Source organism: Diabrotica virgifera, chromosome 6 (genome assembly GCF_917563875.1).
Source record: "Diabrotica virgifera virgifera chromosome 6, PGI_DIABVI_V3a".
In the NCBI taxonomy this organism is placed as follows: domain Eukaryota; kingdom Metazoa; phylum Arthropoda; class Insecta; order Coleoptera; family Chrysomelidae; genus Diabrotica; species Diabrotica virgifera.
In genome coordinates, this window is record NC_065448.1 from 177,124,997 (window position 1) to 177,142,135 (window position 17,139).

Below are 17,139 nucleotides of genomic sequence, written 5' to 3' on the forward strand. Positions count from 1 at the left end.
AGTTATGATGAAAATAAGAGAACCCTTTTTAGGAAAAAAAAAATCACTAAGAGGTTCTAAATCTCCGCGAGGATGAATCGGATTTAATTCCTACCGTAGTGAAAAAAAAAAGAGAAAAAAAAATAGCATAGTTGTTGTATTTATCAACATAGTAAGTAGACATTGTTTTTTGTAAGCTTTATTTTTTATTATTCTTTATTTTTAAGTGTATACTATTATTCTTTATTTTGTACTTATGAATGAATAATAATTTTATATTTAATTACGTGGCTAAAGGTTATAAACCAAGGCCAGAATCAGAACAAAAAAAAAGTGAAAAAAAACATACGCCATTTCCACAAAAATTAAAATTTATAGTAATTCTTAGAAGAATTTCTTTATATTAGCATAAGTAATGATTTCAACAATTTTGACCGGTTTATAATGCATATTTTTGAAAAAAATAATATAATTTAAAAAAATCATAATTTCTAAAATTACTTATCGTAATTTTCATTTTCTTTTGATAATAACTCCAAAAATACTCAATATACGTAAAAAGTGATATATGTAGGTATAACCAAATTTTAGTTTTTTCTGTATCAAATATTTTACCTTTTTACTATTTCTGTAGGGTAAAAAATAACCGAGATAGAAACGTTTAAAGCTTAAATTTTGCTGCGAAAACCATGTAACCGGGGCCATTTAACCTTTTATTTTTAAAAAAGTAAGGTGTTTAAAAGATTAAATTCAACGTGGTGTAATAGCCATTAAAATAAACTTTCAACTGGTTTTCAGGCAAACCTGATATCGTAAAAATTAACAGAGTTATTTAAAAAATAAAAAAAAAAACAATAACTTATTTGGAAAAATTTTTAAAAGATAAATTTTGAAAAATATTTGGTGCTTAAATTTTAATGCTATCAACTTGTTTGGGGGCTCATTTGATAGATATTTCTAAGTACTTTGACAACTGTTTAATAAGGTTATGTCTTATAAAATGCATCATTTTCCCGTTATTCAAGCTTGAATACTTAGATTTGGGTACTCGCCGAAAAAAATATTTATAATTTATAATTTACAATTACCTATAACTCTCTTTTAGTTAACAATTAAAGGTTTTTCCAGTAAGGAGTTTATTTCATTTTTTATTAGCTTCAATTATGGTAATAATAACTTTTTTGTAAAATCTTATAGTTTTTGAGTTATTTATGAAAAATCGGTTAAAAACATGCATTTTTCTCATGAAAAATTAAAATCTTTGATCTTTAATAACTCAAAAAGTTTTGATGTATTTTATTAACTTTATGTAACAAATTTTGCTTATAATTTGTCCCTCTATCGAATTCTGGGGATATTTTTACTAAAATAATTTTCACCCCCGAGAAGGGGTGGCATCCACCCCCAGGGTAAAAGCGCAAGTTGACACCATGTCACCTTTGTTCCTTGAGATATCCTCTAACCACTCTTCAATTTTCCTGCAAATCGATGGAGGTTCAACGAAATCGGAAGTAATAGCTTATATCCACCTTCAGTGACTGCACTTACTCTTCTTCAAATAATAAGATTAGTATGTCAATTGGTGATTTTATTGTGATATCCAAATGATCCTTTACGTGAATGCATTCATGTATGAATGGTGTATCTTGGTCGTCTTTATTTTGAATCAGATTTTCAGCTTCTTTAATAATTTCTTCATTGCTTAATTTTGGCAAATCTGTTAATAACATGGAAACGTTGATACATAAGTAGATAAGATTCCAGACGTCTATATTCGGGTCTCTTATCAGAGTGTCGATTATAATATAGAATGTGTGGATTTTCATCTCATCACTAGCTGAAAACTTTAGTTCATCATGGCCCCTTCGTCAAATTGAATTTTTCTTTTTCTCTTTCTTATTTCTTTATAAATATGTTTTATTTGGGCACAATTTTTTAGCTTCCTTGCTGTAAAGTAATTTGAAAGAGCTTCATACTCTTTAATGGCAGAACCCAGATCCATAATTTTTATGTACAAATATTTTTTGTATAGTATTTTTGCCGCCCTCTCATAATGTGCCGCCCTAGGCAACTGCCTATATTGCCTAATGGATAAAGCAGCCCTGAGAAGAGAGCAGCAGGCCTACGCCTCTCCGATGATGACTCCAATAAGAGTCGAAAATCGTCGATTCGGAGTGCTGTACTGCGCTTCCTGAAGTGAAAAATAAGATTGTTTTGCCTTCGCATTGCAACTGAATAAAAATGCTATATATTTTTATTTTATTTTATTTTATATTAGTATTAGTCCTATAGAGTAACTAGGTCCATTTTCCGTTGGAACTTTACAAAGCTGCAGACGGCGTTTGTGAATTGCAACTTTTTAGAATTATCTCTTGTCTTCACTGCAGCATCCATCTGGCTTGCAAATTTTAGAAGTCATGGAGGTGTTACCAGGGAAGTGAACCAATAAGTTTTTAATTTAAAAATCTTTTAGTAATATTTTTCAATATTATTAATGTTGCTATTAGGATTGAAAACTTTACCTTTTTTTATGTATTTGGACCCGTAGAACACGAATTTTTTGGGTAACAGTTGATCCGGATGTCGATAAGATTTTTTTTTTATATTTTTTGGGTCATTCTAAACAAAAAATTGTCTTACAAGTTTTTTCGTAGGATGCATAATTTTCGAGATTTGAAACGCGGTTGAACTTTCAAGAAATCGAAAAACTGTAATTTTTGAACCCGAATAACTTTTGATTAAAAAATAAAATAGCAATTCTGCTTACCGCATTTGAAAGCTCAAGTCAAATTATACCGGTTTTGATTATTTTCATTGCTAAAAATTAATTTTTTTATTGTCAAATAAAGCTATAAACAAATAGTGTTTCCCGTGCCCAATGTATGCGTTTTAAGGCACTACCACTACGTAGAAATTACGTGTTTGTAGGCTTGTCTACTCGTTCGATTTTAAATGAGAAATGCATTGAAAACATCACTTAGGCACTATGTGCTTATAGCTTTGTTTAACAATAAAAAATTAATTTTTAGCAATGCAAATAATCAAAACCGATAGAATTTGACTTGAACTTTCAAATGCGGTAAGAAGAATTGTTATTTTATTTTTTAATCAAAAGTTATTCGGGTTCAAAAATTGTAATTTTTCGATTTTTTGAGTTCAACCGCGTTTATGTCGAAAACTATGCATCCTACGAAAAAACTTGTAATAACATTTTTTATTTAGAATGAACCAAAAGATACAAAAAAATGTTTTGTTTTGCGAAAAATCGCTGTTATGTAATTCCTTAAGTTCTTTGTTTATAACAATCTTATCGACATCCGGATCAACTGTTACCCAAAAAATTCGTGTTCTACGGGTCAAAATACATAAAAATAACTTGGGAAAGTCCATCTGGATAAAGGAGGCCGTTGTACCCCCTTTGGCACAGGACTATAATAATAAATTAATATTTGATTAATAATTAAGTTCAAAAAATTGACTCCAGCATAGAGGTCAATATACTCTGGGCTAATTAGCAAAATACAAGGAAAAGTTATTTACCAGCAATTTTATTGCTGGAATCGAATCTTATTATTGTATCTATTAATAATATAGATATGCAAAGTCCACAGATAGTGTGCTACTTTTTTTATAAACAAAATGGCGTCCAAAAATCGTGTTTTTTTCAATTTTTCCTCTATAACTCCAAAGATTTTAACTTTAGACCAAAAACACTCAAATAAAAATTCACCGCAATTAAATTCTGCATAGAGACGTGTTTTTTCCGATTTACTTCGACGAAAACTTTCCCCGGAAAAAGCGGGTTTTTCCAGCAAAATCTTTAATTTTCAACTAAACTTTTAGATAAGTAGTTGTTAATCAATAATTAAATAACTTGGTAACGTAAAAACCCTTTTCGTATATATTATAATTCCAGAAGTCTATGGAAATTGAATGAACAGTTTAGCAACAATTAAAATGTTAATTAAAAATTTACGGTCGCTATAATAACGACAATAATTATGATGCATAAGAATACCTATGATTTTTTCATAAAAAGGTACTATACATATCTAATGTACTTTACAGAATTCAAATTGGACTATTTAAGCGGCCTCAGTAATATTTTAAATTTATAAACAATTTTTTGGTTTAAAAACAAATAGAATATCTCGGGAAATATTAAACTAAATTAAATTGTGAAAACGGTATTCAAAAGACAGCGGCAGGACGCTTCTTATAAAAGGAAAACGTTTAATTATGATGAGTGGTTCCTGAGATACAACCAGCCAAAGTTGACCGGAATTTACGGCAAAGATATAAACAATAGGATCATAATTTTTAAATCATCACCTTTTTGTTTTTGTCCTCTTTCTCCACACCAATTTTCATATCTTTAAAGTCCTCATAACATATATTATTATAATAAAAACTATCGATAATACGTGTGAACATTGCCAAAAATAGCAAAATTCCAATCAAAAATTAGGTTGGAGAAAATGTAACCCTCAAAGTTCAAAATCGGTATACGTTAACAAAATGCATTTTCTCGGCTTCCCATGGAGCAATTTCATTCTTTTTTTGTTCCCTAATAACTCGAGTAGAGCCGTCGAAATAACGCATTATTAAATGTCAAACTTGCTTTTGTTTTGTTATAATATATTAATTTATTTATAAGAACAGAAAATTACATACTTTTTCCAGTTGTAGGCTTTTTTTTAGATAAACTTACTACAAGTGAACCTTTTAAATTTAAAAACATAAATATTCTCATTTGAAAGCTGTATAATTATTTAAACAATTTTTATTTAAACAAATTAAAATATTGTGTTATAATAAATAAATTAATTTATTATAACAAAAGAAAAGCAAGTTTGACATTTAATAATGCGTTAGTTCGATGGCTCTACTCGAGTTACTTGGGAACAAAAAAAGAATGAAGGAAATTGCTCCATGGGAAGCTGAGAAAATGCATTTTTTTAACGTATACCGATTTTGAACTTGAGGGTTACATTTTCTCCAACCGAATTTTTGATTGGAATTTTGCTATTTTTGGCAATTTTCACACGTATTATCGATAGTTTTTATTATAATAATATATGTTATGAGGAATTTAAAGATATGAAAATTGGTGTGGAGAAAGAGGACACAAACAAAAAGGTGATGGTTTAAAAATTATGATCCTATTGTTTATATCTTTGCCGTAAATTTCACTCAATTTTGACCGGTTGTATTTCAGGAACTACTCGTCATAATTTAACGTTTTTTCTTTTAAAAGAAGCGTCCTGCCGCTGTCTTTCGAATGCCGTTTTCATAATTTAATTTAGTTTAATGTTTCCCGAGATATTCTATTTGTTTATAACCCAAAAAATTGTTTATAATTTTAAAATATTCCTGAGGCCGCTTAAATAGTCCAATTTCAATTCTGTAAAGTATATTAGATAGATATAGTGTTTTTTTATGAAAAAATTATAGTTATTCTTATGCAACATAATTATTGTCGTTATTATAGCGACCGAAAATTTTTAATTAACATTTCAATTGTTGCTAAACTATTCATTCAATTTGCATAGACTTCTGAAATTATGATATATACGGAAAGAGCTTTTACGTTACCAAGTTATTTAATTATTGATTAACAACTACTTATCTAAAAGTTTAGTTGAAAATTAAAGATTTTGTTGGAAAAAACCGCTTTTTCCGGGGAAGGTTTTCGTCGAAGTAAACCGGAAAAACACCTCTCTATGAAGAATTTAATTGCGGTGAATTTTTATTTGGGTGTTTTTGGTCTAAAGTTAAAATCTTTGGAGTTATAGAGCAAAAATTGAAAAAAACACGATTTTCGGTCGCCATTTTGTTTATAAAAAAAGTAGCACACTATCTGCGGACTTTGCATATCTATATTATTAATATATATGTTACAGTTCAAGTTGATTCTCAGTTAGAGTCGACTCCAACTAGTTGGAGTCAACTCCAACTGAAACGAGCAGTAAAAGTTGATTTTAAAAATTTAAATCAACTTGTACTAGTTGGAGTTGACTCTTCCTGGATCGATTCAGTAAATGTTGATTATACGAGAATCTCAAGTGCATTTTTGATGACTGTGCGTTTCTTTGTCTTGACCGTTTTAACTACTTATTAGTAGAGTCTGTAAGGTCGTCCCCGTTAGGTTAATTATTCTGATTCGATTTTTTGCACAAACTTACTCAAAGAAATACATCCTTATAACAAATACACAGGGTGTCACGCGGTACCGCGGTCGAAAAATTGTTTAACCAATTTTTGTTAAATTCAAAAAAATAATTTTTATCTACTTTATCTCATATTATGTAAGTAAAGGTTTTATTGTGTGAAAATTGTAAATATAGATAGCAGTACATGATGGGCTTAAAGCGTGTGAAGTAACAATGTATTTTTCCGCAAATCGCCAGGAAATTTTGACATTCCTGTCAAAATTTCTTGAAGAAAAAGTCAGGACTTCCTTACTGTAAGGAAATGTCATTTCCTTACTGTAAGGAAATTATATTTCCGTACAGTTGTTAGTGTTCTACATAAACGATAGAAAACACATTGCTATTAAAACCTTGTAAATTACCTTAATCATTAAATTTTCTTTATCTGGAGCTTCCTGGATAAATTTTTCAATTTCTTCCTTCGTTAAAATCTTAGATTTCTTTGCCCTATAACCTTGAGCTTGCCGTTTCAATAAAGAACGAAGTTTTGAGTATGTAGATATATCTACATTGTGTTTAAGTGCAAGGGTTGACTTCAGCATTGAATAATTGGCCCATAATGTTGAAGATTTCATCTTTAAACAAAGGTCTAGGAAGTATGGCATTACAACATTTTCTGAAAAAGAACTCGTATTTTTACTCATGCGATAATCCATAAAACGTCTGTATGCATTTTCGTACTTTTCTCTTGATTTCTTTGGCAATAATTCTAATGAAGCAGTATTCACTGCCTCAACCAGCTCTGGAGGAGTCCCAGGAATGGAAATTTCATCATCACTTATCATTTTACTTTCGAGAACACCAGCAATTAAATTTATAAGCGTCAAGTTTGACAATTCAACCTCAATACGTTTCCATAGTAACCCAAGTAATTTTATTAGGAATTTCAAAGCACCATTTATTTGGGAATAAAATTATCGCGTTTTTTTCAAATCAATCAATATCTGTCGAATTTTAAACGATTTGCGGAAAAATAGTATGTTTACCTCGTAGGAAAAGCCACATTCCTGGACTCTGTGTTGCTAAGTCTCGGCTTGCGCCTCGACTTAGCAATCTTCACAGTCGTCCAGGAATGTTAAGCTTTTCCTACCCGGTAAACAATGTACTATTAAATGGCTTTTAATTTTTCGCACTGTTTTTTTAGCACACTTTCATATAATTAAACATCCTTAACTTTCGCCTTCGGGAGGAAATCAGACTCGCCCTTGCAACGGCAACTGAAATGCTCACAAAACAGCGACCACGGAAGCAAAGATGGATGACAGAGGAAATATTGGATTTAATGGATAAAAGAAGAAAATTTAAACAGCACAAAGCAATGTACAAAGCATTAAATAGAACCATTAAACAAAAAATAAAAATTGCAAAAGAAAAATGGATAACAGAACAATGTGAAGAAATCGAAAACTTATATAAAAAAACATGATGACTTCCATCTGTATAAGAAACTCAGGAATTCACAAGCACGACATATTCACAAGGACTAAATAATCTAATCAACGCAGAAGGCAAACTGATTTCAAGCCCAGAAGAACAAATAAACATGTGGGAAGACTAACGACGAAGCTCTTCCAATACTGAAGTTCGAACTGGAATATGCTCTACGTCAACTAAAAAACAACAAATCTGTAGGAAAAGATGAAAAACCAGCTGAGCTGTTGAAGTTAATCAACGAGAAAACTTAGACCTTCTTCTTGGACTATTAATAATGTTTACAATACAGGGACTATCCCTAAAATATGGCTTGAATCAGTCTTCATACCACTACCTAAAAAGAAGAATGCCAAATTATGCCAGGACTTCCGCCTTATAGGTTTATTAAATAACATTCTAAAGCTTTTCTTGCGTATCATACAGAATAGAATATACAGTAGAGTCTCGGTTATCCGCCCTTCATTTATCCGCCGTTCCGTTTTATCCGCCGCTCCATTTAAGTAATAATTTTTTTTTCAAATTTTTATAACTTTGAAAATATTAAAGAACGAGTAAAAAATTTTTAAGATGAGATAAAATAAGCCGAGCATTCCGAGCAACAAGAAGAAAGAGCTGTCGATATTATGATGCTACAAGATGGCGAGTATTGGCAGCAACAAAACGAGATAAATCAGCAAGGCAGATGAAAATCGCTAGTTTTTTTCGTTCATTTCGGTCAAAATTAAACTAATTCTCTTCTTCTTCTTCTTGTGCCACTCCTATCGGAGACTGGAAATCATCAAGGGCTCAACTTGTGTTTCATTTAACGCTCCCTATTATCCGCCATTTTTGCTTATTCGCCCTTCCGTCGGCCTGTTTATGGAGGATAACCGAGATTCTACTGTATTATAAAAAATGTGATGAGGTCACCGGTCAAGAACAATTTGGCTTCAGGAAAGGTATGGGGACACGAGAAGCAATATTCTGTCTTCAAACTCTGGCACAAAGATAAGCAAGCAGACCTTTTTATCTGTTTCATAGATTTTGAAAAACGTTCGATAGGGTGACGCACAAGACCTTGATAGAAAGATTGAACAACATCGGAGTCGACAAAAGAGATTCTAAAATTATAGAGGCTATTTATTGGAATCAGGCAGCAATCGTAAAGACCAATGGTAATACGTCAAGGCCAATTGAAATACAACGAGGTGTTAGACAGGGTTGTGTGCTATCACCCATACTTTTAACGTCTACTCTTAGGTAATATTTGAGAACTCTTTATCGCACTCTTCAGAAAGAATCAGGATCAACGGTCAGAGAGTAAATAACATCCGCTATGCAGATGACACAGTATTAATGACTGATTCGGACCATAGTCTGCAGATACTGTTGGATAGGGATACTGAGAGTTGTGAAAAAATGGGGATGAAGATCAATACTGCGAAAACCAAAGTTATAAAAATATCAAGGAACAAAAATTTACCTCTTCCAATAAATATGTGAAACACCAACAGCTTGAATACGTAAGCCAGTACAAATATCTTGATTGCTGGTTCAACAATCAACTTGATTATAAACAAGAAGTCAAGAGCGAAAATATAGGTAGCCCGACAGGGGTTTATCAAAATGAAAAGCTTATTTTGTAACAGTAGCATTAATATCAACCTTAGATGTCGTTTTCTGCATTACTATGTGTGGTCAATACTTTTGTATGGAACGGAGGCCTGGACACAACACAATACTGATGAACAAGTTGGACGCCTTTGAACTCTGGCTTTATAGAAGTGATTTGAAAATACCTTGGACAACCCACACCACCAACGAATATGTTCTGAGGAGAATAGGTACAGGTAGGGAACTGCTAAAAATCATTAAAGTCAGAAAAGTTAGCTACCTGGGACACATAATGAGAAACGAAAAGTACCGCCTCACGCAACTGATCATCCAGGGTAAAATTGAAGGAAAACGGGGTCCCGGTAGGCGCCAGATTTCATGGCTTAGAAATATCAGAGACTGGACCGGCCTTGATTCAACATCTTTGTTTAGAGCCGCATTGTGCTGCAGTGTAGTCACTAACCTCCACTAAAGGAGAAAGCACCACAAGAAGAAGAACTTTCGCCTTGTCATGGTGATGACATGTGAGCAATAAATTACAAAAAAAGTGTTTTTGTGGTTTGACAGAAGTTTGAATTTTTAAATGTCAAAATGGTGCAATGGTGCATCTCACTCGCACTCACATTGGTAGCTGCTTCAATATGCTCCTAGCGCTCATTGTTAATAATTAAAAATAACCCCTTAGTTTAGTAATAAAATAATAACAAACATTTCTTCAGTATCTTGTAGGGGGGTCGTTACAATTTTATTTGGTGACTGTCGGTCTTTCTCGTGACTTTCGGTGACTTTCTCGTCACTTTCGGTGACTAATATAATTTTTAACTGAGTTATTAAACCTTGAAAATGGTCATTTTCGTATTTTGAAATAAATATAACAATAAACAAGTATGAACAATAAATTTTACAGAAAAATCACAAAAGACCTCTTTTCACCTTGCTCCGAATGACCCAAATGATGTAAAGAAAATTGTCCTAAATGAATTTTTTTTGTGAGTTTGTTTAAAAAAGTTGTTTAAACAATTTTTCGACCACAGTACCATCTGACACCCTGTGGATTCGTTATAAGGACCTCTTTTTGAGTAAGTTTGTGCAAAAAAATCGAACTGGAATAATTTACCTATCGGAGGCGGCGATACAGCCTAGAATATAAATATCACAATTTGAACATAATTATTTCCAGTAACATTTAATTTCTAGAATGATGACGTCATCTACGCTTTTTTAAATGAGAATAGGGGTCATGTGATAGCTCATTTGAAAGGTAATTCAATTTTCTATTCAGTAATATAAACATTAACATTATTATTTGTACAGGGTGTCCAAAAAATATTTTTTTTTAATTAAATTTTTTGACAAAAAGAAGAATGTGTGTAATTTATTTAACTCATAATACATTTTACTCCTATCAGAAAACATAAAATAATGTGTATTTGACAAATAAAAATATTGTTTTTTGCTTAAATTCAGTATTAAAGCAGCCACCCACCTTCCTCTTGACAGTTTGAACATTTAATTTAAGCTAAAAGCAATGATTATTTTTCAAATAAACATTTTATTCTGTTTTATGAGAGCAGTAAAATGTATTTTGAATTAGATAAATTACTTGCATTCTTCTTTTTATGTCAGTAAATTTAATCAAAAAAATAAAAAAATTTGGGCACCCTGTATAAAAAATTATGTTATTAGTTATATTATTGAATAGAGAATTGAATTACCTTTCAAATGAGCTATCACAAGACCCCTATTCCCATTTAAAAAAATCATCGATGACGTCATCACGCCCAGATGGGTGACGTCACTACTATGGTATATATGCCAAAAAGTCGTAATTTAAAAATAAAAATTGACCTGTTTCGGGATTTCTTTCTAAAATCGTCCATTCTCGAGAAAATGAATTTATTCCAACCTTTACGTGCTCACTGTATATTATGAAAGTCAGAAACTAAAAAAAATCAAAGATTAAAGCTACCTCTATAAGATCCTGAAGAAATTTTTGTCATTATTTCATTAATAAGATATTTTTTCTAATTATCAACAATGAGCGCTAAGCGCGTATTGAGGCGGCCGTCAATGTGAGTGCGAGTGAGATTCACCATTGGACAGCCCAAATGGTGCATCTCTTTAGCACTCACCATTGACGGCCGCCTAATACGTACTTAGCGCTCATTGTTAATAATTAAAGATAAAGCTTAGTAATAAAATAGTGACAAAAATTTCTGCTGGATCTTGTACAGGGGGCTATAAACTTTGATTTGGTCACTTTCTGACTTTCATAATAATGGATTTTAACCGAGTTATTAAGCCTTGAAAATGGCTATTTTTGCATTTTTCAAATTTTAAATCGCTTATAACTCGACAACAATCAATTTTAGAGAAAAATCACAAAATACCTTTTTTTGCTCAGAATAACTCAAATGATCTAAAAAAATTGTTCGAAGTGAAAAAATTATTTTTGTGAATTTGTCTAAAAAAAATTGTTTAAACAATTTATCGATCAAGGTACTGCCTGGCACCCAGTAGATTTGTTATAAGGACCTCTTTTTGAGTAAGTTTGTGCAAAAAATTCGAATCGGAGCAATTTCACTAACGGGGACGACGATACAGCCTAGACTAATTTGAACATATTCAGTAACATTAATTTAATTTCTAGAATCGGCTGTTTGTGTGAATCAGAATCAACTTTTACTAAATGGCATTGGGAAGAGTATACTTTTCCTAGTTGGAGTCTACTTTTACTAGTAAATGTTGAATATACATCTTCATTTTATATTTATAATCAACTTTTACTGAAACCAGCCGTTAGAGTCGACTCCAACTAGTTGGAGTCAACTCCAACTGGATAATCAACTTGAACTGTAACATATACAATCATAAGATTCGATGCCAGCAATAAAATGGCTGGTAAATAACTTTTCCCAAAAATGGCCTATTCTCCGATAATCAGCCCAGACTAATATTATTCAAAACAACTGTGGTTTTCCTTGCCGTGTCAGTGTCACGAGTAAAATCTTATTTCCCTGGACTAGGTACATACAGGTTTTCTTTCTCTTGATATATACAGTGTGAGTTTTATGTATGGAAACACTCAATTATCTCAAAAACGGCTTGGAAGATTTTGATAGGTTTTGGTAGGTGGGGGTTTTCTAATGCGGCCGATATTATAGTGCTAATTACATTGTTGTCATATTTTCCGTTTTTCTGTAAATCTAATGAACTTCCTTATTTCAAATAGAACACCCTGTATATTTTTTGCGTTTTGTAGTCCTTAAGAAAAACTGATTATTTTTTATGTTATATTGTCTATACCTAAATGTCATAATTTCGTTGTTATTGCTACATTTATTTTCAAAAAAAATTTTAAACGAATTATAAAAATCAATTTTTTTGGCCGTGGTAAACACTATTTTAGGTTGCTTGGATCATTGGAAACAAAAATGTTTTTTTGTAATTTTTCTCTAAAATTAATCGTTTCCGAGTTATAAACAATTTAAAACTGAAAAAAATCGAATAATGACGATTTTTAAGGTTCAAGAACACAAGTAATAAATATAATTTTTGAAATTACAAAGTAGCTAAATGCAAGTTTAAGTCTTCTTCTAATAGCTTGCCATAATATTTTTTGCCTCATTTTATTCTATAATATTGCTTTTTAATTTTTAATGAAGTGTATATGGGAGGACGGGCATTAACAACTAAAAACCAATGTTTTAAAACGAAACAAGTCTCAAATTACTTATCGGTAACTGATAAAATAAGGCTTAGCTTGAATTTGGGTACTTCTCAGTTTCATAAATAACATTTTTAATTTGTGTTCTTGAATCTTGAAAATCGTCATTATTCGATTTTTTTCAGTTTTAAATTGTTTACAACTCGGAAACGATTAATTTTAGAGAAAAATTACAAAAGATCTTTTTTGTTCCCAATGATCCAAATAACCTAAAATAGTGTTTACCCTTGTCAAAAAAATTGATTTTTATAATTTGTTTAATTTTTTTTTAATAAATGTAGCAATAACTCCGAAATTATGGCATTTAGGTATAGGGAATATAACATGAAAAATAATCAGTATTTCTTAAGGAATTCAGAACGCAAAAAATATATAGGGTGTTCTATTTGAAATAAGATCATTAGATTTCCAGAAAAACGGAAAATATGACAACAATTTAATTAGCACTATAATATCGGCCGCATTAGATAACCCCTACCTACCAAAATCTATTAAAATCGTGCAAACCGTTTTCGAGATAATTGAGTGTTTCCATACATAAAACTCACTCTGTATAACTAATATAGTTGCGTCTGAGACATGGACTATATTATATCAAAAAAACAGCAAGAAATGCTATTAGTTTGGGAGCGAAAAGTGCTGCGCAAAATCTTTGGTGGGAAGAACGTAAACGGTCAATGGATGCGAAGAACAAACAAGGAGCTATCAGAGCTTTATCAAGAACCTAATATACTAGCAGTAACAAGAGCTCAAAGAATTAGATGGATGGGTCACGTACAGAGAATGAGTTCAGTGAGAGTCCCAAAAATGATAATATCTAGTGCGTTGACAGGAAGAATGAGAAGGGGAAGACCGAAGTCAAGATGGAGCAATGAGGTCAAAGAAGACATCACAAGACTTAACATAATCAACTGGAAAAGGAAAGCTAACGATAAGCGAGAATGGAAGAGAATAGTACTCCAAACCATGGGCCTGCTAGGCCTGTAGTGCTCATATATTATATTTTAGGTACATATAGGTTTTCTTTCTCTGGGTAACTTTTAGTTCTGCATCTAATGTCAAATTATCACAAGGAGAACACAAATCGGCAATTTTAAGCGCTCGAGTGTACTTCGGTAAAATTATTTCATGAATAAAACTGTATTTATAAATAATAATAACTAATATTTTATTGATATTTCGGCTGCATATTTGCTAAACTGCGCTGTTCACTTTGACAAGTTGAAAACTGTATGTCACATTAATTGGGACAAATGTCACTGAATGTTTTTATACAAAGACTTGAATTTTATATGTAAGTATTAAAAAATAATCTGTCGAATATCACACAATAGTAAGAATAAATAAGAAAATAGTGCTCCAATATTGTTCTCAAACTTGTTTCCATTCGTCAATAGTCACTCGAGCCCTGCGGGCTCTCTTTACTCTGGGCTAATTAGCAAAATTCATGGAAAAGTTATTTACCAGCAATTTTATTGCTGGAATCGAATTATAAGATCCTATATATTAATAATATAGGTATGCAAAGTCCGCAGATAGTGTGCTACTTTTTTTATAAACAAAATGGCGCCGACAAATCGTATTTTTTTCAATTATTGCTCTATAACTCCGAAGATTTTAACTTTACAACAAAAACACCCAAATAAAAATTCACCGCAATTAAATTCTGCATAGAGATATGTTTTTCACGATTTACTCCGACGAAAATTTTCCTCGGAAAATGCGGGTTTTCCTAACGCAAACTATAATTTTCAAATAAAGTTTTTGGTAAGTAATTATTAATCAATAATTAAATATTTTAGTGACATCAAAGATTTCTTGGTATAGATTGTAATTCCAGAAGCCGGTGAAAATTAAACGAATATTCTAGCAACAATTCAATTGTTAATTAACAATTTACGATCGCAATAATAACCAAAATAATCATGATACATTGATCAAACTTATAAAGATTATAAAGATGAGATGCTTGTTTAATATTTTATCGACAAAATATAAATTTTTCTTTTTTTTGCATAATCTTTAAATTTTGAAAAAAAAAATAGTTATAATACGTTGGTCTAATTAGTAAAGTACAAAGAAAGGTTATTTACCAGCAATTTTATTGCTTTAATCGAATTATAAGATCCTATATATTATTAATATAGGTATGCAAAGTCCACAGATAGTGTGCTACTTTTTTTATAAACAAAATGGCGCCGACAAATCGTATTTTTTTCAATTATTGCTCTATAACCCCGAAGATTTTAACTTTACACCAAAAATACTCAAATAAAAATTCACCCCAATTTAATTCTACATCGAGGCATGTTTTTCCTGATTTGCTGCGACGAAAATTTTCCTCGGAAAATGTGGGTTTTCCCAACAAAATCTCGAATTTTCAAATAAATTTTTTGGGCCAGTAATTATTTATCAATAATTATATAGCTTGGTGAAATAAAAGCTTTCTTGGTATAGATTATAAATTCAGAAGCCGGTTAAAATGAAACGAATATTTTAGCAACAATTCAATTGTTAATTAACAATTTACAGTCGCAATAACAACCAAAATAATCATGAGACATTGATCAAACTTAGAAAGATTATAAATATGTGACGCCTATTTAATATTTTGTCGACAAAATATAAATTTTTCATTTTTTTGCATAATCTTTAAATGTTTAAAAAAATTGTTATAAACAAATTAACATTTCTTAGAAATTGTTTATTATATTCTAATTTTAAAAAATACTTAAAATGCGTATTTCATAGGTCTTGAAAATGAATGCTTTAAAAAAAATTTCCAACCATTTGCAGAAAAGTTAGGAAACAGCAAAATAAATATACGATATCTCCATTGTTTATAATTTGTTTTAATTGTTTCAAACCTTAAAAGTGAGTCTATGGTACAATCTAATTACTCACAAAGAATGTCAAAAATTAGTGCAATGGTTATATTTTAATCAAAGATTAAAAATACTTTTTTTTTGTAATTTTTAGCGCGAAAGTAGGCTTGATACAGAGCCGGAGATAAAATGTTCACTCGAAGCGACTGACACGCTTAAACTCGCGCGAGTTGTGTATGTGGGCGGGTAGCTACGGTACTGTATTATTCTACTTTCGCGCGTGTAAATTACAAAAAAATATATTTATAATCTTTAATTAAAATATAGCCATTAAGCTGATAATCGATATTGTTTTATAAATAATTAGCTTGTACCTTAAACTCACTTCTGCGCTTTGAAAGAATTAAAAAAAAATATTAACACCGTAGTAATCGTATGTTTATTTTGCTATTTCATAACTTTTTTGCAAATGGTTGCAAAAAAGTTTTAAAGCATTCATTTTCAAGATATTTGAAATGCACATTTTAGCTATTTTTTAAAATTATAATATAATAAAAACTTTCTGAGAAATGTTAATTTGTTTATAACTATTTTTTTTAAACATTTAAAGATTATGCAAAAAAATAAAAAATTTATATTTTGTCGACAAAATGTTAAATAGGCATCTCATCTTTATAAGATTTCAAAGTTTGATCAGTGTATAATAATTATTTTGGTTATTATTGCGACCGTAAATTATTAATTAACAATTGAATTGTTGCTAAAATATTCGTTTAATTTTCACCAGCTTCTGGAACTATAATCTAAACCAAGAAGGCTTTTAAGTCGCCAAATTATTTATTTATTGGTAAATAATTACTTATCTAAAACTTTATTTGAAAATTAAAGATTTTGTTGGGAAAACCCGCATTTTCCGAGGAAAATTTTCGTCGGAGCAGATCGGGAAAAACACGTCTCTATGCAGAATTTAATCACGGTGAATTTTTATTTGAGTATTTTTGTTGTAAAGTTAAAATCTTCGGAGTTCTAGAGCAATAATTGAAAAAAACACGATTTTCGAGCGCCATTTTGTTTATAAAAAAAAGTAGCACACTATCTGAGGACTTTGCATACCTATATTATTAATATATAGGATCTTATAATTCGATTCCAGCAATAAAATTGCTGGTAAATAACTTTTCCCAAAAATGGCCTATTCTCCGATAATCAGCCCAGACTACTTGTCTATTGTCAGGCAACAGGCAATAAATTTTCGAAAAATTGTCGCATTATTGTCAATTTCTTCTGAGTTTCTTGGGATATTAATGTTGAGTATATTATTATACTATGAAGTATAATATTAAAACGAAGCTGTTCATTTTAAATCAAG

At 30.8% G+C, this 17,139-nt stretch overlaps 1 protein-coding gene across 4 annotated transcripts in view; it reads right to left on the minus strand.

The window, feature by feature from the left end:
• Positions 1–17,139, minus strand: part of LOC114328622 (probable cytochrome P450 49a1) — a 355,075-nt gene that overhangs the window by 184,144 nt on the left and 153,792 nt on the right. The window lies entirely within an intron of this gene.